The following is a 25,480-nucleotide window of genomic DNA, read 5'->3' as shown; positions in this document are numbered from 1 at the left end:
TCCTACTGTGCTGCCATCTTCCCCCCTCCTTCTCACCTATTCTCTCTCTCTCTCAGTAGGCTCCATGCCAAGCATGGAGCCCAGTGTAGGTCTTGAACTCACAACTCTAAGATAGGACCTCACCTGAGATCAAGAGTCTGATGCTTAACCAACCAAGGCACCCAGGCACCTTCTTGTGTTCTCTTGTAACTGGAGAGACTGGAATAAGGTGAGATGCAAATGTTTGAGAGAGTCTAGAATGAAGGTTGCAGCAGTCGGTGCCTGGTGACCCAGAGGATGGCCCAGAACTTAGGGAACAGGGAGGATGGAAGATTCCAGTTTCATAGGAGGATGGGGCCAGATGAATGCAAAGGCTCATAGTTTTCTGATCTTGATGGAGGGTAACAAAAGAGGTGCCTGCTAGGAGGTTCCGAGTCCTCCACTGGTGTGGAGGGTTCAGGGGAGGCTGGAGGATGGGAGAATGGGACTTGTTTCATTGGAGGCTTGGATTCCTACCAGGACCCAGGAGAGCCCTCACCCTGCAGGGGTGTGGGCAGATACACTGCGGGCAGTTTCCTGCCATGGCTCAGAAGAGGTGGGACAAACTGCCCTCAGGTTGAGGTTTTCCAGGAGGGAGCAACAGAAGGTCAGAGGGACAAGGAGGTTGAAGATGCTGGCAAGAGCATAGCAAAAGGACTCCATGTTCCAATTCTGTACAGGAATTGTGTACTTACTATAAGAGTAATCTTAATCCCTTATTCAATCTTTCTGAAGACAAGTTAATGAAAATAAACACGTGGGGTGATGATAGTGGCCATGCACTACAAAGCAGCCTCTTCTGGGAAGTGGGGCATTAGTGTTTCCCAGGGACAGAGTTTCAGTTTTGCAAGATGAGAAAACTGATGGGGGCTCATGGTGGTGGGAGATGCACAAGGCGAATGTGCTTCGTGCTTATAACTTACGCACTTAAAAATGGTTACAGTAGGGGCGCCTGGACGGCTCAGTGGGTTAAGCATCTGCCTTTGGCTCTGGTCATGATCCCGGGGTCCTGAGATTGAACCCCATATTGGGCTCTCTGCTCAGCCGGGAGCCTGCTTCTCCCTCTCCCTCTGCCTGCTGCTCCCCCTACTTGTGCTCTCTCTGTGTCAAATAAATAAGTAAATAAAATCTTTTAAAAAATGGTTACAATGGTGAATTTTACATTGTGTCTATCCTACCTCAATTTGAAAAAAATAAATAATTTTTTAAATTATGAAGCAGAAATCATGAAGCAGAGACAAGCTGCTGTTGACACTACTGTGTCCCCCCATGCCCCGCACAGAGCCCGGCACATAGTAGGGCTTCAGTAAAAGTATAGCAAACACATGGAAGAGAGCATGACTGAATTCAGACAAGAGTCAGAGATGGCCAGAGGGTAAGTCAAGCGATCTGGCCACATAGGCACTCATACTCTTGTGTTCTTGGGTTTGATTCTCTCCTCCTTGAGTGCTCAGGAGCATTTCTAAAAACCATCCAGCTTGGCAGAACACGCCCCCCCCCCCCCCCCGCAACATATTACATTGAATAAAAACTCAAGAAAAACAGATGGCAGCTAAGAACTTGTCTGCTTCCACTTTGGGGGCCTCCTCCTCATGCCCTCCTCCCCGGCCAGACATTTTCCTTTCTTTCTTGGAAGCTCCAGCTCATTCCTCTGCCCATCCAGGTCTTGGGGCCACGCTCCCAGGGACTGGCATCCACACAGACCCCAGGATCGTAAGTGGAATGTACTTGTGCTTAGATAAGCCGCATCTTAAGGCCATAGCCTTAATTTTCTAACTATGATTTTTTTACTGGACAAATAACTTTTATAGATAATTAAGAAATACTTACACATTTAAAAAACAATAAAGCCACCATTTGCTCACATGGCTTGTGTGACGGAGGAAGCATCTGTCCTCCGCGTATGATGCTGGGATGTGGATCAGGGCATGTTCCCATCAGTTTTATAACAAGAGAAGAAAAAAAAATACCTTTTCATCTTGTCTAAGTTTTTCCTAGGATCATCTGAGTGTTGAATGAAAATGTTCTGGTCCCCATCAAAGAAAGGGAATCCAACACTCAGTGCGCCTGTCCCATTTCCACCATATTTCAGAGCAACGAAATACCCCAGTTCAGGAGGGAAATTGAGATGTCAGAAAACAACAGCAACGCCACCATTTTGCAGCCCATCATGCAATAATTCGTTCAGACACGGATCATTAAAGGATGGAACCATCAGATAAAACTGGAGACTGGAAACTGGACAGAGCGGTGGAAACCTGCGCACGCACGCACGCAGATGCATACGGACCCACAGAAGAGGGCTGGCCGGACAGAGGCAGTGGATAAAACCTCTAATCCACACAAAAGAGTGTGGTGGATTTCAAAGCTGAGTTCACTGCATAACCCCTTGCACCTGCCCCTCCTCCAACATTCTCTTGCTCGCTCCAGGAAGCCTCCAGCCAAGCTCCCTCCCTGGCAAGGAGTCTGGCGGCGGTCCCCTGGGTCCCCTCACCATCAAACCAATTTACACCTTCAGGCATGCCTCCAACTGAGCAAATGTGACTACGTCACTGTGCTGCCTACCCTTGATCAAGGACTTTCCAGCATCCCCAAGGTCATGTTCAAAATCCCAGTTCACCATCCTAGCCAGCACGGAGCCCGCCTTCCATGGAATCGCCGCTTCTCTGCACACACCATGCTGTTCCGTGACTCTGGGTTTGATGGCTTTTCCTTCTGTTTGAAATGCTCTTATCTGCCTGACAAAATCCCGCTCTTCCTTCAACATCTGCCCAAGCAGCCTCTTTCTGTGAGTCTGACCTCCCTCTGTACAGCCCCCTCTCCCGCCTGGGTTCTTCCCTGGGCCTCCTACGTCACCCCATCCCGTGCCTCCCGCACCCGGCATATTGCCCTGTGTCCGTCCATCGGTCTTTCTTACCTCGCTGTAAACCTCTTGAGAGCACGAACTGTGGTTTACTCATCTCTGAACCCTCGATTCCTATGTAGTATACAGTATGTGCTTAATAAGTGCTTCCTAACTATATTGCTTGTCTCCTTTAAAACAGTGGGGGAGGGGTGCTTCGGTGGCTCAACCAGTTAAGCATCTTGGACTTGATTTTGGCTCAGGTCATGTTCTCAGGGTTGTGAGATCAAGCCCTGCATAGGGCTCTTTGAGCTCAGCAGGGGGTCTGCTTGGGATTCTCCATCTCTCTCTCCCTCTCCCTCTCCCTCTGCTCCTCCCCCTGCTCATGCTCTCTCTCTCAATAAACAAATAAGCAAATAAAATCTTAAAAAAAATAAAATAAAACAGAAGTGGGGGGAAACCTTACATTTTACCTTAAGGAACACTACAAGGAGAAAATAGATTTATCGGCCTTGGCTAAAATTTTGGTAATTCTAGACAATTACCAGCAGTTTCCTCCGAGAGAGTTAGTAAATTCTTGATTACCTGAGCTAAAGAAAACAGCAGTGGTGTGAGAATCGAGACATTTCTATTTGAACTGTAACTGACCTAGGAAGGTGTGTTTGACTAAGGTTTTAAACAGATCGACTCTTGCGTCTGTGCTCTTATCATATGACGTTCTCTATGGATATCCTTGTGCAGTAAAGGCTCACCGACCCGGGATCTTCAATTTGCCCCATATAATCCATGTACGGGTTAGTTAGAGTTGGTACACAGTTAGGAAGTTTAAAAATCTTCCAGATTTAAACAGTATGGAGATTCCTCAGAAAGTTAAAATTAGAACTACCCTACAAACCAGTAATTGTGCTATTGGTTATTCACCCAAAGAAGACAGAAACACTCACTCAAAGGGATACATGCGCCCCATGTTTATAGTGACATTATTTATAATAGCCAAACTATGGAAACAACCCCTGTGTCCATCTACCAATGAGTGGATAAAGATGTCACACACACACACACACATACACACACACACACACACACACACACACACACAGTGGAATATTACTCAGACATAGAAAGAATGAATTCTTGCCATTTGCAACAATATGGATGGGGCTCTTGGGGATGGCGCTAAGCGAAATAAGTCAGAGAAAGACAAGTACCGCATGATTTCACTCATATGTGGAATTTAAGAAACCGAACAAATGAGCAAAGGGAAAAAGAGATAGAGAGAGAGAGAGACAAACCAAGATGACACTTAACTACAGAGAACACACTGAGGGTCCCCAGAGGGAGGGAAGGGGGGAGGGGGGCGGTAAGGGCTGGGGTTAAAGAGGCACTTGTCCTGACGAGTACTGAGGAATGTACAGAATTGTTGACTCAGTATCTGGTACACTGGAATTCATAATTAAATATAACTAACATTAGTGGAATTGAATGAGCACTTAATAAAAAATTAAAAGAGAAAAACCCTTCCAGATTATACAAATATCTCAATCACAACATTTCTGGCATAATTTGTAGAAGTTGGTTTCACATGATTGCTTCCCTGCCCAAGGTCTGACTTGAAAGAGGCCCCCGTGTAGACAGGGCTGAACTGGCTCCCAGGTCAGCCTGTGAAGCTGTTCCCTGCCGACCGCAGACTCGGTCTTCTTTGCTGAGTCCTGCGTGAACTTTTTTGTGCAACTTGCTTTCTCGACAACCCAGAACAGTCAGAGCTCTGCTTCCTTTCAAGGACTGTCATTCATTGTTTCAGCTTCATCCAAAAAAACGAACCCTGGTTCACATACATTTTTATTTGACACATTCCTTAAAAACCAACTATAAAAAACAAATTTATATTAGAACCATAAAAATTAAAATATATTGAAATTGATAATAAATAGACTCTAATATAATTTAGGGGAAACAATTGTCCTAAGATCTGGACTTTAGTAACCACAAAATTTAAATTCTAACTTCTAAATTCTAAAATGAACATTAAAATTCTAATTTCGGCAGTTGTAGGAGAAAAAAATCCTTTCACCTCTACTTTGTTGTGAAAGGTCCACATGGGTAACGAAACACGGGAAGCTTGGATTTTCCAAATCCAAATTCAGAGTATGAGCAAGGTAACTTTTTTTTTTTTCTTGAGCCGCTTTGGTTCCTGCTCAGAAACTAAAAGGTGCTGTCTTTCTCATTTTCTTTGCTCTTTTCTTCCTTCCTTCCTCTTTCCTTCCTCCCTCCTTTCCTCAATTCCTCCTTCCTTTCCTTCCGCCAGCTCCTTTCTCTTGTTATTAGCAAGCATGACACTCAAATATAAACATAGTAACACATGTGCCTTTACTCTTGCAACATTTGATTTTCTTAGATCCCAGGCGCTTTGAAGTCGATCAACTGGAAAGCACGAGAGCCGGCGGCCACAAGAGGGCAGTAAACACCACCCGGCAGAGGGCTGGCTGGGGATCCAGGGAGAAGAGCTCTCTCCTTCTATGGACCAGAGGACAGATGCTCAAGAGGTTTGGGGACTTGTCTGAGAGGGTGGAGGTCTCAGAGTCTGTTATCCTCAAAGTTTAACATGTCCCCAAGTGCCAGGATGAAACAGGAGGTGGCTACTCAGGGATGCTCTTCCCCAAGAACTCAGCTGTCTGATGATTATGTACAACTTCCCAGAAGAAAGAAAATAGATGCTCATGGACAGGAAATGAGAAACTCTTTCCTGCTTTAGGGCATTTGAACTTGCTGTTCCTTCTGCCTGGAATGCTTTCCCCTTATCTAACCCCCGGGGCTTAGCGTAGATTTGCGCAGACATTTCAAACTCAAGATATTCCAAACTGGTGTAGGGTTCCTGTTCGGGGGTGGACGGCACTGGGCGGACCCTCCTTACTGTGATGGCGATGGGACGGTTACTTGGCCTCTCTCGTTTATAAAATTAAGATAAGAACATCTGCATCGCAAATTTTTCCTGAGGCTTCAGTGAGGTTACACATTCAATTAGATTGTTTGCATCACGTGGCCCGGTGTGTGATCACCTCGATGCCTGGCAGCTTCTTCAGTAACGGGTGTCATTTTCCTCCAGACACCAGGCTTTCCTACTTCCTCTCCTAAGGCAACAAACAAACAAACAAAACGATTAGCATCCCTCGACTCTCTCTTTCACCATCTGCATTTAACTAACCAAAAGATCTCAATGTACATTTCCAGAATCCGGTCCCAACTGCCACTATCCTAATCTGTGCCTTCAGTACTTTTTGCCTGGATCATGGGAGCTGACTCCCAGCAGCCTGCCTCCCATCCAGGCTCTACACAGCAGGTCAAATAATCGAAGTAGGATAGAGCTTGGCCATGTAATAAGAGCCTATTCTGAATGGTGAACTCATCTGGATTTGAGGCTTAATTTGACAGAGTTTTAACCTCTGTGTTATTGATGCACCTAGGACTGATTTTTATGCTTGGTGTGAGGTAAGGATTCCATTCCACTTCTACGTGGATGACCGAAGCTTTCCCCCCTTAATCTGCAAAGTCCCTCTTGAAAACTCAGTATCTAATTACAGATGAAGTGAAAACACAGGTTTTGGGCTTCATTCACACATTAGGATTCAAATAAGGCCGAGACAATAATTTGACTCTGCGCTTGAGACATGTCCCTTGGAAAATGTCTTCAGAATGAGCTAAAATGGGGAAAGTGGCAGTCACTCCCCCACACCCATGACCTTGTCTGGATGACAGAAATGCAGTTGTTTATCTCAAGCTCTGATTTAAACAGACAGACAGACAGGGTTGCTTCTGAAATTTAAAAATTGAAAAATGAAGAGAGTGTCCCATGATGTCCACCCAGGTCTTTTATCCCCATTAGAATATGAAACTATTTAATGAATTCTAACAATTTTTGAATAAGAAATGAGGAATGAGGGGCACCTGGGTGGCTCAGTGGGTTAAGCCTTTGCCTTCAGCTCAGGTCATGATCTCAGGATTCTGGGGTCGAGCCCTGCATCGGGCTTTCTGCTTGTCAGAGAGCTTGCTTCCCCCTTTCTTTCTCTGCCTGCCTTTCTGCCTACTTGTGATCTCTATTTGTCAAATAAATAAATAAAATCTTTTTAAAAAAAAAAAGAAAAGAAGAAGAAGCCACGTCTCCTTTAAAAAAAAAAAAAAGATATGGGGACTGAGCAATTCGACCTTTGTTTGGCTCTGAGTCAAGGACTATTTTTCAAATGATAGTTATCTTTAAATGAATAATTGACAAGTTATTGATTCTTTTTTAAAAACACTTTATTTATTTATTTGGCAGAGAGAGACACAGCGAGAGAGAGAACACAGCAGAGGGAGTGGGAGGGGGAGAGGCAGGCTTCCCACTGAGCAGGGAGCCCGATGCCAGGCTCAATCCCAGGCCCCTGAGATCATGACCTGAGCCCAAGGCAGACGCCCAACGACTGAGCCACCCGAGTGCACCGACAAGTTATTGATTCTAAAACCGTGCCGTGGTGCTCCTCACCCCACCCCGCTTTGCCACCAGCATCTATGCTGTGAATTTCCTGCACTGATCACCCAGCTCGGAGCCACTGTCTTCCTTAAGAGCAAAGGGCATGGCAGTAGAGGACCACAGTCGGTTCAGACCTTCTATGAACATTGGCCCGGAAGGACTGACCCCTGAACTCTGGGAGCAGGCGTCGGGAGTACTGTCTGCGCACTGGCTGCTTGGTCTGAGGACCAAGAAGTGACATTGCTCCTCGCAGCGCGGCCCCAGCTACGATGCACGCGGCCAGGTCCGATCCTCTGGGCTTTGGGCTGCGTGATTCCTTTTAAAGAGAAGGTTTCTTTTTTCATTTCATTCTTACCTATGTCCATTGTTGATCAAACACACACAATCCACGTCTTCCTTCCCGTCTTTCGCTTTTCTTTTCACGGAAGGATCTCTAGACTGGCTGGATGCCGTCTGCACCTCCAAGCCCTCTGAGCAGCCTTCCTGCTCATGGCGGAGGGACTCCAGGAGCCCAGCGCAGCGCCTGGCAGAGACGAGGTGCCCCTGTATGAGTCACCTATAGAGAAGGGGAGGGTGTTCCGCAAGGCGAACCTCGAGAAGGGCCGGGGAGCTTCATTACTCACCTTATCCTAAGGAAGGCAGCAGAGTAGGACAGCAGTTACCGAAAGAAGCTGTGTGGCCGAACATACACCTCCTTTTTGGAACAAAGAAGAAATAAAAGTTAAGATATATTTTTGTAGATGTGATGAAGGTTCGGAGAGAGCAATTAGGGTTTTTTCATACATTAGTTGTTGAAGGTGGAACTGGGAAGCGTTTCTCTCCTGCATCGTCGTGTCTTTCGGCTTTCTGGCTATTTGAGCATCCTCCTAAACAAATTTCGGAATTATTGAAAGGTTTTTTTTTTTTTTGAAGATTTTATTTATTTCTTGGACAGAGACAGACCAAAAGTATGCAAAGAGGCAGGCAGAGAGAGGAGGAAGCAGGCTCCCTGCTGAGCAGAGAGCCCGATGTGGGACTCGATTCCAGGACCCCGAGATTATGACCTGAGCCGAAGGCAGAGGCTTTAACCCACTAAGCCACCCAGGTGCCCCTATTGAAAGGTCTTAAGGGAACCAGTTTTGGAAAGGTTGTCAGAACAAAGACAATGTTTAATCTGTGAGTCACATCTTCATTTCTCACTTGGAGACTTATCTGCTCTGCAGTGCTCACAGAATTTTTTTTTAAAGATTTTTATTTATTTATTTGACAGAGAGAGGTTACAAGTAGGCAGAGAGGCAGGCAGAGAGAGAGAGGAGGAAGCAGGCTCCCTGCTGAGCAGAGAGCCCGATGCGGGACTCGATCCCAGGATCCTGAGACCATGACTTGAGCCGAAGGCAGTGGCTCAACCCACTGAGCCACCCAGGCGCCCTCACAGAATTTTTTTTTAAACTGCAAATGTTAGCTAAGTATTCTTTTATTAATTTGCTGCAGATCTTGTTCTAACATATTATCATGAAGACATTTAAATAGAAAGTCAAGATTCATAAATTTCAGCCATAGCCTTTCTGATAAAATCAATAGTTTTGTTTTTTTTAAAATATTTGATTGATTGATTTGATTAGAGAAAAAGGGAGAGAGCACAAGCAGGGGGAGCAGCAGGCAGAGGGAGGAGAAGAAGCAGGCTCCCCGCTGAGCAAGGAGACCAACATGGGGCTCGATCCGAGGACCCCAGGATCATGACCTGAGCCTAAGGCAGATGCTTCACGACTGAGCCACCCTGGTGCCCCTATGTGTAGCTTTTTAAGGTATAGATAATATGGTTTTTAAAAAGATTTATGTATTTATTTCAGTAAGAGAGAGAGCAGGAGTGAGGAGCAGAGGTGGCAGGAGAGAGAGAAACTCAGGCAGACTCCCCACTGAGCATGAACCAGACATGGGGCTCAACCCATGGCTCTGAGATCACAACCTTAGCTGAAACCAAGAACTGGATGCTGAAACCACTGAGCCTCTCAGCGCCGCCATAATGTGACTTTTTTTTACACTCTGCTGTGAACGTCTATCTTTCCAGGTCAATAGCCAACTGGCCTCATCGTTTGCATGCTGCTAGAAACATCTAGGCAAGTACACATTTGCACATTCTCTAATAATCTCCTCGGGATGGATTCTTTGCAGTGGTATTACCACGTCAAACATGATCTATTTTTTAAAGATTTTTTAAGCCACAGTCCCAAATTTGGTTCTGAGGACGGAAGAGCCCTCAGCTTGCATGGCCCTTGGGAGGAAGACGCACGTTCAGATGTCTACTTGAAAAAACTCTGAGGGAGAGGAAAACCCGGTTCTAGTCAGCCGCAGTCAGCCAAGCCAGGAGAGTGAAAGGGAGGTATGCGAAGAAGCCGAGATCAGAAAGGATGTGGGAAAGGTTTTCAGAACTTTCTAGTTCTGAAGATGGTCTTGCAGTTGGTTTCTGTTTTTGGCATTTTTCTTGAACTCTTAGTGAAGTGCCGTGCTGGGGAGACTGGGCAGAGGTGCTCCGTTATTATCTTTGTGTTATTTTTAAAGATTTACTCATTCATTCACGTGTGTGAGAGAGAGAGCACGGGCAGGAGGGGCAGAGGGAAGGAGCGTCCCAAGCAGACTCCACGCCGAGCGCAGATGGCGATGTGGGGCTCGATCTCATGACCATGAAACCATGACCCGATCTGAAACCAAGAGTCAGATGCTCAGCTGAAGGAGTCACCTGGGCACCCTGGAAGCTCCATTTTTAAAGGCTGTACCATCACAATGTCAGCAAACAGCCCCCGGGGCCCTACACAGCGGCTTCACCTTCCCTCCAGTCCGAGGGCTGGTTTCCACCCACTCAGCCACTGCCCGCACAGCTTTGGGTTTATCAAATGTGAGGCTCAAATCTCACGCTTTCCATGGGGTCTGAGGAGGCAGGGGCCCAGCACTTTAACCTCCTTTATCTCAGACATAGTGTCTTGGATGAGATGACCGGAGGATTTTCAGGAGCCATTTGCCCACGTGGGCTCCTTCCGACAATGGAAACCTTGAAGCAGACACCGTGCTGGAAACGAAGAGGGCATGGTGAAGGGTGTGAACAAGAAACACTACCTGGACCTTGCAGTGGAGTGACCGGCAGCGGGCAAGGAGAACGGTGACGTGCAGATGACGCATCAGGAGCTGAGGCTGGTCCCCACTGCCTGGCACAGGAGCGAGGGCCGCAGGCCGGATGGCGGGATTGGGGCTGAGAAGGCTGAGGCTGTTGAGTGCCTTTTGGAGGGGTTGCAGCTCAGGGAAGGCGCTGTGTCCGTGAAAGTGAGTTGTGTAGCTGGAAACACAGTTTAGGTGGAAAAGGAATCAGAGAGACAGATGTGGGTCATACACACAAGGTCAAATGTAAGTGAGACCCAACAAAGCAGAGCCCAGGATGGAGGTGCTGGGGGTGCTTTTGTGTTTTCAGTTGCTGGAGAGATGCAAGAGTTTAACATTTGAATTCTTTTTTTTTTTTTTTAGTTTTTTTTTTTTTAATTTTTAAGTAATCTCTGCGCCCAACATGGGGCTCAAACCCACAACGCCAAGATCAGGAGTCACGTGCTCCTCGGACCCAGCCAGCCAGGAGCCTCTGATTTCCTTTCACGTGCTTGTTTCCTTGAATGTTTCCCCAGAATCTTAGCCCGCCTCTGCCAGAACCAGGCAAGAATTCTTGACATCTTCCACAGATGTGGTTTAGGCTTTGAGAGGAGGACCTACCGCTCCTGGGGCGGGTGGTTTTTGCCCTTTGAGCTTAGCTGTAAAGTATATAAAATAAATTCTATAAAATATCAGCTTGGCTGACTTCAGTTTTGAAGAATGATCACTCCTGAATTTCCCAAGTTCACTTCTAATCTGTTTTTACATTTTAGGTTTTTTTTTTTTTTTTTCCTTTAAATACTACATTCATTGTTGCAGATAAAAATGTAAACTTGACCTGTGTGTGGTCGCATTCATTCATGGAAGAATTTAGGGGAGCCTGGGTGGCTTGGTCGGTGAAGCGTCTGCCTTCCACTCAGGTCATGAGCTCGGGGTCCTCGGATCCAGTCCTATGTAGGGCTCCTGCTCCGCGGGGAGCCTGCTTCCCCCTCTCCCCGCCACCCCCCAGGCTCATAGAAAGAGAGAGAGAGAGAGAGAGAGAGAGAGAGGGAGAAAGAGAGGAAGAGAGGGAGGGAGGGGATGGATTCATTCTTCCTTCTGCTTCCTTGATCCCTGCCTTTGCCTCTGGACCCTGCAAATGTGCCCGAGGCCAGAGATGCGGTGGGAGCTCCTCTGGCCCCGGACAGCCTGCGATGTGGGAGAGAGACCATGAGGGTGCGGTCTGCAGGGAGAGGCCCTAGTGGAAAAGGCGAGTCCAGCCACTGCGCGCCATAATGGAACCTCTTAAGCACAGAAGGGCCCGATGATTTGTGTTACGCTGGCAGAATCCTCGCACAGGCTCCTTGGCAGCAGAGAGAGAAAGAACCACAGGCAGACAGCGCACAGAATGGCCACATTTGAGCTCATTTTTGCCATCTTTCCCCGCTGACAATTAAAACAATGAAAGTCCTAGAAGAGTCTGTGTGTAGTGTGCGGCTGCGCAGGCTCAAGGACCGACGCTAAGGGAGAGCCGGGCTGGAGGGGAAGAGAAGTGCGGCTCCAGGGTTGGTGCCCGCGGCCGCCGGCAGCTGCTCCGCGGGCCGCGCGCCCCCTTCCTCCGGGCAGGCCCGGCCCCTCGCTCAGCTCACCCATAGGCCCCACCTTTCAAAGAGAACGTCCAAGTCTGCGAGGACTCTGGATTCCCCCGGGTCTTGAGGAGAGCAGACCCTGCTGCTTCTCTTTCCGGGGAGGTAGAACGTGCAACGACTGCTTTAGGGCTGGGTTCGTTCGCGCTGGGACCACACGCTGGTTGCCGTCAACCGACAGTTCCACGTGGGCTTTGGGGCTCCTGGAGGTGGGGTGTGCATTTGTTAATGGAAGTAAAAGAAAACTGTTCTGGTTAAGTAGATTCATTTGTATTGTATTGTATTGTATTGTATTGTATTGTATTGTATTGTATTGTTTTGTATTGTTTTGTATTGTATTGTTTTGTATTGTATTGTATTTTAAATTCCAGTGTAGTTAACATACAATGTTGTATTGGCTTCAAGCGTACCACGGAGAGATTCAACACTTCCCTACCGCGCTCCGTGCTCCTCAGGGGAGGGGCTCCCTTCATCCCCACCACCCACCCACCTGCCCTCTGGTGACCATCCGTGTGTTCTCTGTAGTTCAGTCTGTTTTTGGTTTGTCTCTTTTTTTCTCTGTTTGTTCTGTTACTTAAATTCCACCTGAGTGAGATCATATGCTACGGTATTTGTCTTTCTCTCACTTATTTCATTTAGCATAATACTCTCTAGCTCCATCCTTGTTGTAAATGACAAGATTCCATTTTTTTAAAAAGATTTTATTTGTTTATTTGACAGAGATCACAAGCAGGCAGAGAGGCAGGCAGAGAGAGAGGAGGAAACAAGCTTCCCCGCTGAGCAGGGAGTCCGATGTGTGGCTCAATCCCAGGACTCTGGGATCATGACCTGGGCTGAAGGCAGAGGCTTTAACCCACTGAGCCACCCAGGTGCCCCAAGATTCCATTCTTTTTATGGCTGAGCAACAGTCCGTTGTATCTATACAACATCTTCTTCATCCATTCATCTATTGATGGACACTTAGATAACTTCCTTAATTTGGCTGTTGTAAATAATGCTGCAGTAAACACGGGGTCCATGTGTCCTTGTGAATTATGTTCTCATAATTTTGGATGAATTATCCAGCAGTGCAATTACTAGATCATAGGGTACTCCTTTTTTTAGGCTCTGAGGACCCTCCACACTGTTTCCCACAGCGGCTGCACCAGCGTGCGTTCCCACCAACAGTTCCCAAAGCGTCCCTTTTCTCCACATCCTCACCAACACCTCTTGTTTCTTGTGTTTTTGATTTTAGCCCTTCTGATGGGTGTGAGGTGATATCTCATTGCGGTTTTGATTTGCATTTCCCTCGTGATGAGTGTGCTTGAATAGTTTTTAACTACTTTCAAATCTAACAAAACTTGAGTCTGACAGCAGTATTCATTCTGAGCCTGTCATATGTGGAACGTCAATTTAGCTCTTCTGAGATTTCCTTTTTAGGGATTATAGAAATTATCGCTGAAATTATTTTAGATGCCCTCCTAGATCTATCCAAAAGGACAAAGAAATTGTGCCAAAGGAGCAGATAAAGAGCTGGAAAGAATCTATAGGAAAGGGAACCTTTAGGCATGCATCAGAGGCTGAGTCTGTATGACCTGAAAACTCACCCATGTTCTAGTTCTAAGGCTGTGTAACAAAGGTCCCCAAATACAGGGGCATAAGACAGTCACTTTCATATGATCGTGGATTATGTGGGTCAGGAAACCAGATGGGGGAAGATTTGCCTCTGCTTTACCAGCCCTGGTCCTCTAGCTAGAAGATTCCATGGCTGAAAGTAACAGGCTATTTGGGAGCTGAGGTCATCCAGAGACTTCTTCAGTTGATGACAGCTCTCAGTGGGAGCCCAGCTGGCCTATCATCCTACCCATGGCCTCTGATGTGCCCTGGGATTCCTCATAATACAGTGACTTCAGGGCAGTCAACTTCCTGCATGGTGACTCACACTTCCAAAGGGGAGTGTCTCAGTGAACAATGAAGATGATGCATCACCTTTAGGCCCTAGCCTCAGAAGTCACGCAGCACAGTGTGTAGGAGTTTTAAAAAATGTTCACAAATTCTTTGATCCTCCCTCCCCAGGGTGCACCTAATTCTCCTGCTCTATACTTAGTGACTCATGTCTCATGAATGGAATATGACAGGGGTGACTGTATATGACCTCCAAGACGAGGTAATGAAAGGCACACAGCTCCCTTTTTCCACACCCACCCCTACCCCATTCTTGAAGCCAGAGGCCATGTCATGATGATCCTCACAAAGCCCAGGGGGGCTGTCCTGCCAAGAGTCACGTGAGCCAGCTATCTTGGATGTGGACTGTCTGAGTCTGTTAGGGCTGCTTTTATAAAAATACCATGTGCTGGGGGGCTTAAACAACAAACCCTGATTACTCACAGTTCTGGAGGCTGGGAAGTCCAAGATCAAGGTGTTGACAGATTTGGTGTCTGGAGAACACTTGCTGGTTTCTTCATAGATGACCATCTTCTTGCTGTGTCCTCATCTGGCAGAAGGGTGACAGAGGTCTCTGGGGTCTCTTTTATAAAGGCACGAATCCCATTCGTGGAGGCTTTAACTTCATGACCTAATTACCTCCAGGTTCTACCTCCAAATACCTTCACTTTGGGGATTAGGTTTCAATGCAAATTTTGGGGGGACATGGACACTCAGCCTGTAGCCCAGATCAAGCCTTCAGCTGATATCTTGACTATAACCTGAGACCCTAAACCTGAACTACCCACTTAAGCCATCCCCAGGTTCCTGTGCTCAGAGACCGAGATGATAAATACCTACAGTGTTAAGCTGCTAAGTGTTAGGATGACTTGCTACTCTGCAGAGAAGATCAAAACACAGGGCCAGGCCACATTCGAGGGAAGGTGACCTACACTCTCCTTATCAATGGGAAAAGTGCAAAAGAATTTGTGGATCCTTTTTCAAAGTGTCCTAATTCATAAGGGAACAATAATTATTTTGCTCCTCATGCACCCACCAAGTTTAAGCGTTCCATGGAAGCTTCACCACAACCCCCCCCCTTTCATTATTTGTTTTTCTTAATGTCAAAACAGTCACGTGTGTTAGGAATCCTGGGTCCCTACTTGGTCAAAGAAAAGAGAGTTCTTGATGAAGCTGACCTTCCAACATTGACCTGACGAAAAATATAATTCCTTTTTCCGGAGTTTCTCTCAAGTAGCTTCATTGAACAGATTATGCTTGGTCTCACCTTTAATCTCACTGTTCTCAGGCTGGTCCCTACTCGCCTCTTCCATTTCCTTTAGTAGGAAACTAACTCCTATTCGTCCTTTGTGTCCGAGGCCAGGAATCCACCACACCCAAAGTATACTCATGGAAAAAAGACGTCCTAGGAACCCCAACTGCTTGGAACTCCCCGGTGAACGTCTCTCTTATTGTATTCACCACCCTGTGTTATGAAGATCTGTTTTTGTGTGTCTGTCTTCCCCACTGGGATGTGCTGCAGGGACTGTGTCTTACTCCTCTCACATTGGTGCCAGCATCTGGCACATCAGGAGCACTGCCTGTCCACAAACAGTGATGATGGTGTGACCTCCACACTTAGAGGACAACAATAAGAGCTGACACCAACATGCTAAGCACGTTTCACACCATCTCTTTTAATTCTTGCAATGAGAAGACTGACCGCAATTCCCCTTTGGCAGATGAGCAAACTGTGTCAAGGAGAGACTGAGAGATTGTCTGTGGTCCCCAGTGGGTGAGCGGGACCACCCGCCCATTCACACGTCATCAGAACCCAGAGTCTGCCCTTCCACCCCAACTCTATATTGAATTCTATATTCTCAATCCAAACAAAACCAGTTTCAACGGTTAGGATTCTTAGAAAGAAATTTAACATTTAAATAAGCAATGTCTCTTAGATTATATATGATTATATATAAGTGGCAAAAAAGAGGATGAAAGAGAATAAAGCATAACTGAGTCATTTCATAACACATTGAACCCATCTTAAATAAAATGTTGTGCACCAAAATGCAGACAGAGATAAAGCTGGGGAGGTAGTCTTTGAACTGTAAGACCTACTCATGCTTGGAAACTTACAGGCTCAATGACCAGGAAAGAAACCATTGAATCCTTCAGCTACATCCTGACATTTCACATTTTCCAACAAGTACGACTATTTTACCCTGTAAAAACCTTGGCTCCCCCAAACAATGAACACAATCAGCCTGCTTACACGGAGAAGAACTAAAGGAATGGGTCTCCAACCCTAGCCCACTCTAAAGACTAATAAAAAACTCACGTAAACTCAGGAGTTGTATTTACTGGAAGTGGGATCTCCTGTTGTCATGTAATTATATTCTAATGCAGGCAAACACTGTTCTCTAAAAGGCATTTTGATTCACACTAATAAAGTTATGCTGCTTCATATATGCAGGCCAAGAAAACGGGGGTTTTGGGGTGGGGGGGGGGAACAGGATGCAGGATAAACATGAGACTGACCTTGCAAAGGTCAAAGGAACAACAGATGCATTCTCCAGGCGTTTAAAAAACTGATCATGCAGGGAACATGTTTTCATGAGCCCACCTCTTTAGAAACTTAATTTGGTCTACAAACTGGGCAAAAGAGGTGAGTTTGTGTGCAGTTTACTCATTTGTGTTCCAAATGCAAACGTTATTATTTGAGGATTTGCACAAAATGTAACATGGAGACATCATGAAGAAAAAGGGAGAAAGCAATTTTCAGTCCAAAAGGATAATTACTTAGATAAAGCCTCCACTCCAGTGACTATTAAGCCCTCTTAGCAAACGAAACATCCTGAAGGGGAGAAGTCAAAGTGCAAAGAACAACTAAACAAGGAGGTGGACAAGTAGGGAAATTAAATCTGAAGATTCGGGAGAGTAAGTAGTAAGTTTCTCGTTGTTTTTCCTCTTTTCTTTGCTACATTTGACCTGAGGGCAGCTCTGGTCATAAAACTGTGCAGCTCTGGGGCACCTGGCGGCTCAGTCATTAAGTGTCTGTCTTGAGCTCAGGTCCCTGCATAGCACTGGGTTCCCTACTCAGCAGGAAACCTGCCTCTCCCTCTCCCACGCCCCCTGCTTGTGTTCCCTTTCTCCCTCTCTCTCTCTCTGTCAAATAAATAAATCAAATCTTAAAAAACAGCAATTGTGTAGCTCTGTTTTTTGTTTTGTTTTGTTTGTTTTTTCCAGAGTAAAAGGAGAAAGGACTGAGAGCAACCCTATCTCTGATCTAAAAGATAGCAGAGAGCATAGTAATAACTCAAAGAGAAAGTCTTGATTTCTAGCCACAGGACTGAGAAAGGGGCCCCTGGGAGCAAAGAGTGATCAGGGGATTATAGAGAGGAGAGAGCCGGTGAAGGGGATCTCTTAATTCTATTGGACAGGAGTCTATATGGGCATGAGTCTTTAGCATGCCCTAGGGCTGTGCACGCACAGGAGAGACCCAGATCAACACAGTAAAGACTTTGAGAACTAAACTACAAACATAAACACAGCCTACCTTCTAAGTGCTACATGCATGAAACAGACACCAAGGAACACAGCAAGATTTAAAAAACTTAAGTGGCATTGAAATCACTATTCACAAAAGGCAAAATAGAACTTGTGGTAGTAACCTACCCAGGGAACTGTCAGCTAAACAAGTCAGTGTTCTTCAGAGGATTTTAGCAGGACATAGAGTCTCACAACAAAATCATCAAAATGTCAAACAATCTTTAGCATATGAAGAGCCAGGAGTATGTATGTAACCAATCCTCAAGAGAAAAGAAAATCCACAGACACCAACCCTGAGTTGACCCCAATATTGGAATTAACAGAGGCTTTAATGTGGGTATTATAACTGTGCTCCATGGGGTAAAGGTAAATACACTTCAGATAAATGGAAAGATAGGCAGTCTCAGCAGAAAAACAAAAACTATATAAAGAAACGTAAACTTTAGAACTGAAAAATACAATATCTGGAAGAAAACAGAATGGAAATGACAGAGGAAGGAGTCAGTAAACTCAAAGATAAATCAAAGGAAATTATTTAATTTGAAAAACTGAAAGAAAGATTAATTATAAACAATTGAACAGAGCCCCAGGGACCTCTGGAATAACATCAAAATATCTAATATTTGTGTCACTGGAGGTCCAAGAAGGGAAGAGAAAGAGACTGGTGTGGACAAATATCTGAAGAAATAGTGACCAAAAAACATCACAAATTTGGTGAAAGATATAAATTTACATGTCCAAGAAGCTCTGTGACCCATCAGACAGGATAAACTCAAGGAACACAGGCTGGGATACAGCATAATAAACTGGTGAAAACCAAAGATAGGGGAAAGATCTTGATGGCAGTCAGAGAAAAGTGACACCGTGTACAGGGAACAATTAGAATGACTGTGGATTCCTCACCAGAACCTACAGAAGACAAAAGACAGCAGAACCATGTTCTATACTCAGTGCAGATATTCTTTAGGAATGACAAAACAAAACAAAGAAATTCTCAGATGAAGGAAGACTGAGAGAATTTGTTGTCAGGACACTTGCTCAAAAATAAATACAAAAGGAGGTTCTGCCAGCTGAAGAGAAGTGATGCCACAGGGAAACTTGGTACTGCAGGAATTCCTTTAGGAATGAAGGAAGAACAATAGAGGTGGTATATATCTGACCAAATATAATAGACTATTTTCCTAATTTCTCTAAAATATGTGTACCACTGAAAGAAAAAAAATTATAGCATTGTCTGGTAGAATTTTCAGTGAATAGAGGTGTAATACATACGGATGACTATAATATAAGAGGGAGGAGTAGGGAGTACCTGCTGGCTCAGTCTGTTAAGCATCCAACTCTTGGTTTCAATTCAGGTTGTGATCTCATGGTTGTGAGACTGACCCCTGTTTCAGGCTTTGCACTCAGTGTAGAATTTGCTGGAGATTCTCTCCCTCTCCCACCCCTCTACTCCTCCCCCAACCCACACTCTATAAATAAATAAATAAGTAAATAAATTAAATCTTGAAGAGAGAGAGAGGGTAAATGGACTTAGATGCTTATGAAGTTTGTATATTTTACTTGAATTGTTAAAATATTAATCTAAATAGACCACAAAAAAGTTAGGTATGTATGCCATAATCCCTAGAACAACCACTATAAAATAACATAAAGAGAAATGGACAAAAAAATAGATAAATTAAAAGGAACTATTAAAAACATTCAAATAATCCAAAAAGATGTACAAATGAGGGAACAGAGGAACAAAACACAGTGAGAAAGAAAAAAAATTTTTATACACACACACACACACACACACACACAGTGGGAGGCCTAAATCTAACCATATCAATAAGCACTAAATGTAAATGGTCTATTTTATACCAACTAAAAGAGATTGTCAGATAGGACTGAAAACACAAGACCCAAATATATGCTGTATTTAAAGACATATCATGCTTCTGCACAGCAAAGGAAACAGTCAACAAAACAAAGAGGCAACCCACAGAATGGGAGAAGATATTCACAAATGACAATACAGACAAAGGGCTGATATTCAAGAGCTATAAAGAACTCCTCAAACTCAACACACACAGAACAGATAATCATGTCAAAAAGTGGGCAGAAGACATGAACAGACACTTCTCCAAAGAAGACATACAAATGGCTAACAGACACATGAAAAAGTGTTCATCATCATTAGCCATCAGGGAAATTCAAATCAAAACCACATTGAGATACCACCTTACACCAGTTAGAATGGCCAAAATTAATAGGACAGGAGACAACAAGTGATGGAGAGGATGCGGAGAAAGGGGAACCCTCTTACACTATTGGTGGAATGCAAGTTGGTACAGCCACTTTGGAAAACAGTGTGGAGATCCCTCAAAAATTTAAAAATAAAGCTACCCTATGACCCTGCAATTCCACTACTGGGAATTTATCCCAAAGGTACAGATGTGGTGAAAAGAAGGGCCATCTGTACCCCAATGTTCATGGCAGCAATGCCCACAGTTGTCAAACTATGGGAAGAGCCAAGATGCCCTTCAACAGACGAATGGATAAAGAAGATGTGGTCCATATATACAATGGAATATTATGCTTCCATCAGAAAGGATGAATACCCAACTTTTGTTTCAACAGGGACAGAGTGAAATAAGTCAAGCAGAGAAAGTCAATTATCATATGGTTTCACTTACTTGTGGAACATAAACACGAGGACATTAGGAGAAGGAAAGGAAGAATGAAGTGGGTCAATCAGAGGGGGAGACAAAGCATGAAAGACTGTGGACTCTGAGAAACAAACAGTGTTTTCAAAGAAGGAGTGTGGGAGGATGGGCGAGATTGTGGTAGGTCTTGAGGAGGATGTGTTGCATGGAGTGCTGAGTGTGGTACATAAACAATGGATCTTGGAACACTGAAAAAATAAAAGAAAAAGGGAAAATAATAAAATAAAAGCTCTAACAGATATAAAAAATAAAGAAGTATAATGACTTAGGTTAAAAGCAGAAGGAAAAAGAAGGTATACTATGAAAATATTAGTCAAAAGAAATTGGAGCAGCTATATTAATATAGAGAAAGTAGATTTCAGAAAAAGAAATGATGAAAAAGGGATTAAAAAGAACATTAATAATAGTAAAAGAGCCAATTCACCAAGAAGACACACCATTCCTAAATGTGCATGCACAACGAAAGAGCTTTAAAATCTGTGGAGCAAATCATGATAGAATGAAAAATAAAGCTCATAATTATTCTTGGATATTCCAACAGTCTTCTCTTAATAATCAATAATTTCTAGTGCAGAAAATCAGTAAAATATAAAAGATGTGAACATTATAAATCAACTTGATCTAATTGAGATTTAGAAAACATTCCACCCGGGCGCCTGGGTGGCTCAGTTGGTTAAGTGTCTGCCTTTGGCTCAGGTCATGATCCCAGAGTCTAGGGATAGAGCCTCGAATCAGGTTCCCTGCTTGATGAAGAATCTGCTTCTCCCTCTGTCCCTCCCCCTCTCATGCGCTCTCTCTCTCAAATAAATAAATAAAATATTTTTTAAAAAGACCAACATTCCATCCAAAACAATAGAATGCACATCCTTTTCAAATGCACATGGGGCATTCATCAAACTGGGTCATATTTTGAGTCATAAAACAGACATTAACAAACTTGAGATCATAAAAGTATATTTTCTGATCATAATGAAATTAAACCAATAATCAATTACAGTAAGATATCTGGGAAACACTGAAACACTTTGAAATTAAAAAGTACATTTCTAAAAAATCTATGAGTCATAGAAGTCACAAGGAAATCAGAGAATATTTTGAACTGAATGAAAAAATTTTAAAATATCAAGGTTTGTGGAATCCAACTAAAACAGTGCTTAGAAGGAATCTACAAGATAGTTCCTCGACCTAACAAGTAAATTTAACCAGGTCACAGCATATGAAGTAGTATCCAAAAATCAAGTGTATGTTTATATACTAGCAGTGAGCAATTTAAAAATAGGAATTACACAGACAGGACCATTCCAATAGCACCAAAATCCACATTATTACTCCCAAGTGAGAAAAATTTTAGATTGATCAAGAATCTGTATGCTGGTGTGTCAGAGACTGCCCTTTAAATGGTGAGTGGATAAATCACGGCACACCATTAAATGGAATATAAAGTAATAAAAAGAACTGAAATGTTGATTCAGATGAATTTCAAATGCATTATGTTAAATGAAAGAAGCACATCTCAAAATGTTATGTACTATATGATAATTCCATTTATATGATAGTCCTGCAGATATAAAACTTTATTTTTTTATGTATTATTATTTTTTTAAGACAACACTTGAGGGATGGAGGACGAATTGTCAGGGATGTGGGTAGGAGGAAGATACAGACCACAAAGGGTCAGCTTGAGGGAAATTTAGGGGGTGAACAGAACTATTCTGAGTCTTGATTGTGGTGGGTTCCTGATTATTAACTTGTCAAAACTCACAAAGCTGTTTGGCGAAAAGTGTACATTTTACTGCGTGATAAATTAAAAATGAAAAAAAAAAAAAAGAGAATGAAATCCACACTCCTCATCTGAGTCCAACCAGAGCTACCAGTCCAGTTCAAAACACAGTAGGATTGCAAAGCAGGGTTCTAAATCAAGGACACTAGGGGAAACCCATTTTTGTTGTTGTTTTAGTCTGATAGAATAAAGAGGGAAAATAAATGTGCTGCATCATGTTATAAAAATAGTAAGATGACCAACACCTGTTGATGGATTTTTTTAAAAGATTTTATTTATTATTTGACAGAGAGAGAGATCACAAGTAGGCAGAGAGAGAGAGGAGGAAGCAGGCTCCCCGCTGAGCAGAGACCACGATATGGGACTCGATCCCAGGACCCCGAGCTTTAACCCACTGAGCCACCCAGGCGCCTGGAATTATTATTATTTTTTTTAAGTCAGAGGGTATTTCGTTCAGAAGAAAAATACTGAAGAGCTCAATAAGGCAATATCATGATTCCTTATATTACATGCATAACCAATTTCACGGGATGCTCCCATTTTTGGATCCTTCTCCTTGTTTTTCTTATTCCAGGAGAGCTTCTGATACTGCTACCTTCCTTCCTTGTGCTTGAAATCACAATACGGAGTAAAATGTAGGTCAAGTGCAGCAATGGCTTCTGTGCAATTAGACAACTCTATCTTCAGCAGGCAATGCAAGCACACCACAGTATATTTTTGTTTTGTTCTTCGATTGCCACACCACTGCTAGGTCGTCATTTGTTTTGGAAGCTATAGATTAGATGCATGTGCATTTGTTCTGGAAAGTATTCTGTATCTAAGTCTTCCCAGCAGGGACGGCCACGAATTGGCTTGTGGCTAGGGCCAGTTGTGTGTGGAAGACATAAGTCCATCGAATGGTACAGACCATTAAGAACAAATATTTTTTCAGCATTTTGTAAACAGGAATGTTCTGTAAGTACTGTGTATTTTTACAGCACAGGACAACAGGGCCCTTTACCAAAAAGCAAAACCATACCATTTTCTTTAGCAATTTCTCAAAATAACTTTTATTCCCAGGTGATGACTCAAAAGTGTTAATGGTGTGCAAACATACGACTAAATATCAAGTATAAAAAATCCCTTAACAAGACAAAAATATATCCGCCCTGTAATTCTGACTATGAAATTCATACATTTTCATTTACTTTCAATTACAAGAACCATAGAGTGCAATTATGACGATGCTCAATTCTATGATAAAATCTAGAAATGGAGGCGCCTGGGTGGCTCAGTTGGTTGAGCGACTGCCTTCGGCTCAGGTCATGATCCCGGACTTCCAGGATCGAGTCCCGCATCGGGCTCCCAGCCCCTTGGGGAGTCTGCTTCTCCCTCTGACCTTCTTCTCTCTCGTGCTCTCTCTCACTCATTCTCTCTCAAATAAATAAATAAAATCTAAAAAATAAAATAAAATAAAATCTAGAAATGGACCCAGAATTAGCTTTCTAAATAATACCGATGTAATTTCTTTTAAAAAGTTTATCAATGGAAGTCCCTGGGTGGCTCAGTGGGTTAAGCCTCTGCCTTCACTCGGGTCATGGTCTCAGGGTCCTGGGATCGAGCCCCGCATCAGGCTCTCTGCTCAGCAGGGAGCCGGCTTCCCCCTCTCTCTGCCTGTCTCTCTGCCTGTCTGTGATCTCTGTCTGTCGAATAAATAAATAAAATATTTTAAAAAAAGAAAAGAAAAAAAAGTTTATCTATGGTAAAGGTGTGGAATTGTTTAAAACGTGATATAGGGAAACCCTGTTAGAACCAATCTCTTTTGTTTGGAATATTCTAGTCAGTGACAGGACAGACAGCTCACAGACTGAAATCTGGCCTACCTCGACTGAGGTAGCATGGGTTTGCGTCCTGTGGATTAACATTAAAAATAATGACTTTTATATTTATTTAAAATTAACACTAGCTCGAATACTATCTTAAGCATCCCTGTCTGCGCTGAATAGGCCTATCTGGAAATGGTAAAATGGTTTCTCTGTGTGAGTAGATAAATAGTCATCATCCGCGTCGCTTGTGGCAAACTGTCCTCTGTTCCTGCAGCCTGGGCCGAGATGGGTTTGCAGCAAGCGGTGCGGATGGCAGGAAGGCGCCAGAGAGGCCTGAAAGCCTCTGAGGTCCCCCAGACGCGGCCAGGGCAGGAAGGACTTTGTCGGATCTTCCCGGCGTCTTTGTGCGGGAGCAAGGGTAGCGCGCAGGTCTCTACGGAGACTGAACCTGGACACCTGGGATGCCATAGAACAGGTGCGGTGCAGGTGACTCCCGATGGGCCCGGAGACCAGATCGCTTGATTTTAGGGATGCAGCAAGAAAGGGGGCGTGTGTCAAGCACAACAATCCAAGTACCAACAACCATCTGCCCGGGGCCCCCTCAGCCCTAGGCCGGGGGCTCCACACCCCTCCCACCTCCGGGGGGCGCTCGGCCGCACAAGCCCTCCCCGCGCCTCCTGGCCACATCCCTGCGGACTTCACCGTCTCACTCACCCGGCTCCACCCGCGCGGTCCTGGGAGGCCGAGCCCAGGCTGGACCCCCGCCGCCAAGTTCCACCCCACTCCGCCCACCAAGGCCCCGACCCGCACCAGAGTTGGCCACGCCCCTACACATGTGCCACGCCCCCTCGCCGCGCCACGCCTCACCACTCCAGACACGTCACCCTTGGCCGGACCCAGCCCAGCCGCAGCTCCGCCCCATCACTCTCTCCAGGGCCGGCCTACGCGGTTCGCCACGCCCCCAAGCCGCGCCCAGGCCCCGCCTCCGCTCTGGACGCCGGTGCGGGAGGCGGCGCCCCCATGCCCAAGTCCTCCCACCCCACTCCCCACACCCCAGGTGACAGACACTATGCCGGGCTTTCTCCTGCACTTCCAGGGCCCAGGGACCTCGTGCTCGGCCGACAATGTTTGTCTCCCAGACCCCTGGGCCCAGTCCAGGTGCTAGCGCCTGACAAAGCAGCCCTAGAGACCCAAAGACAAGCAGACATAAAAGAAAACTGATCTTTTGGAAATTGTCCAAGTACGTTCACTTTCTTGAATGAGACTATGTACAAACCAGTAAAAGCTGTAAGTGGATGGATGGATGGATGGAGCTTGGGCAGAGGGAGGGACGGGTGACTGCATGGGTGAAGGGCGGCCGGGTGGATGAGACCACTTTCGAATAGTGGCCCTGGGAATCAGGACACTGGAAAATTCTACTAGAAAAGACCAGCATGCCATGTATCACACAGACGACACATTCTTTAATTAAAGGTCGGCATCAACAAATATCGTTTGAGCACTGCTCTGTTGCAGGCAATGAGAATACAGCAGAAGCGCACGGACACCAGATTAAACCCACAGCATGTCTGAGGCTGTGGAGAAAAGCCAGGGCAGGTGAGGGGGCACAGGAGCTGAGGCAGGATCCTAAGGCAGC

General features: G+C 44.8%; 1 long non-coding RNA gene across 1 annotated transcript; it reads right to left on the bottom strand.

Moving 5' to 3' along the window:
• Positions 1-4,093: 4,093 nt before the first annotated feature.
• On the bottom strand, positions 4,094-24,684 carry LOC309842219. The gene is made up of 5 exons (XR_014299568.1): positions 24,559-24,684; positions 14,465-14,570; positions 7,988-8,058; positions 7,720-7,887; positions 4,094-5,988 (listed from the first exon to the last, which is right to left on the bottom strand). It is a non-coding gene; the product is annotated as an uncharacterized lncRNA (long non-coding RNA).
• Positions 24,685-25,480: the final 796 nt, after the last annotated feature.

Source organism: Mustela nivalis (genome assembly GCF_964662115.1).
Source record: "Mustela nivalis genome assembly, chromosome: 10".
NCBI classification, from domain to species: Eukaryota; Metazoa; Chordata; class Mammalia; order Carnivora; family Mustelidae; genus Mustela; species Mustela nivalis.
This window is presented reverse-complemented; position numbering and strand designations above follow the sequence as displayed.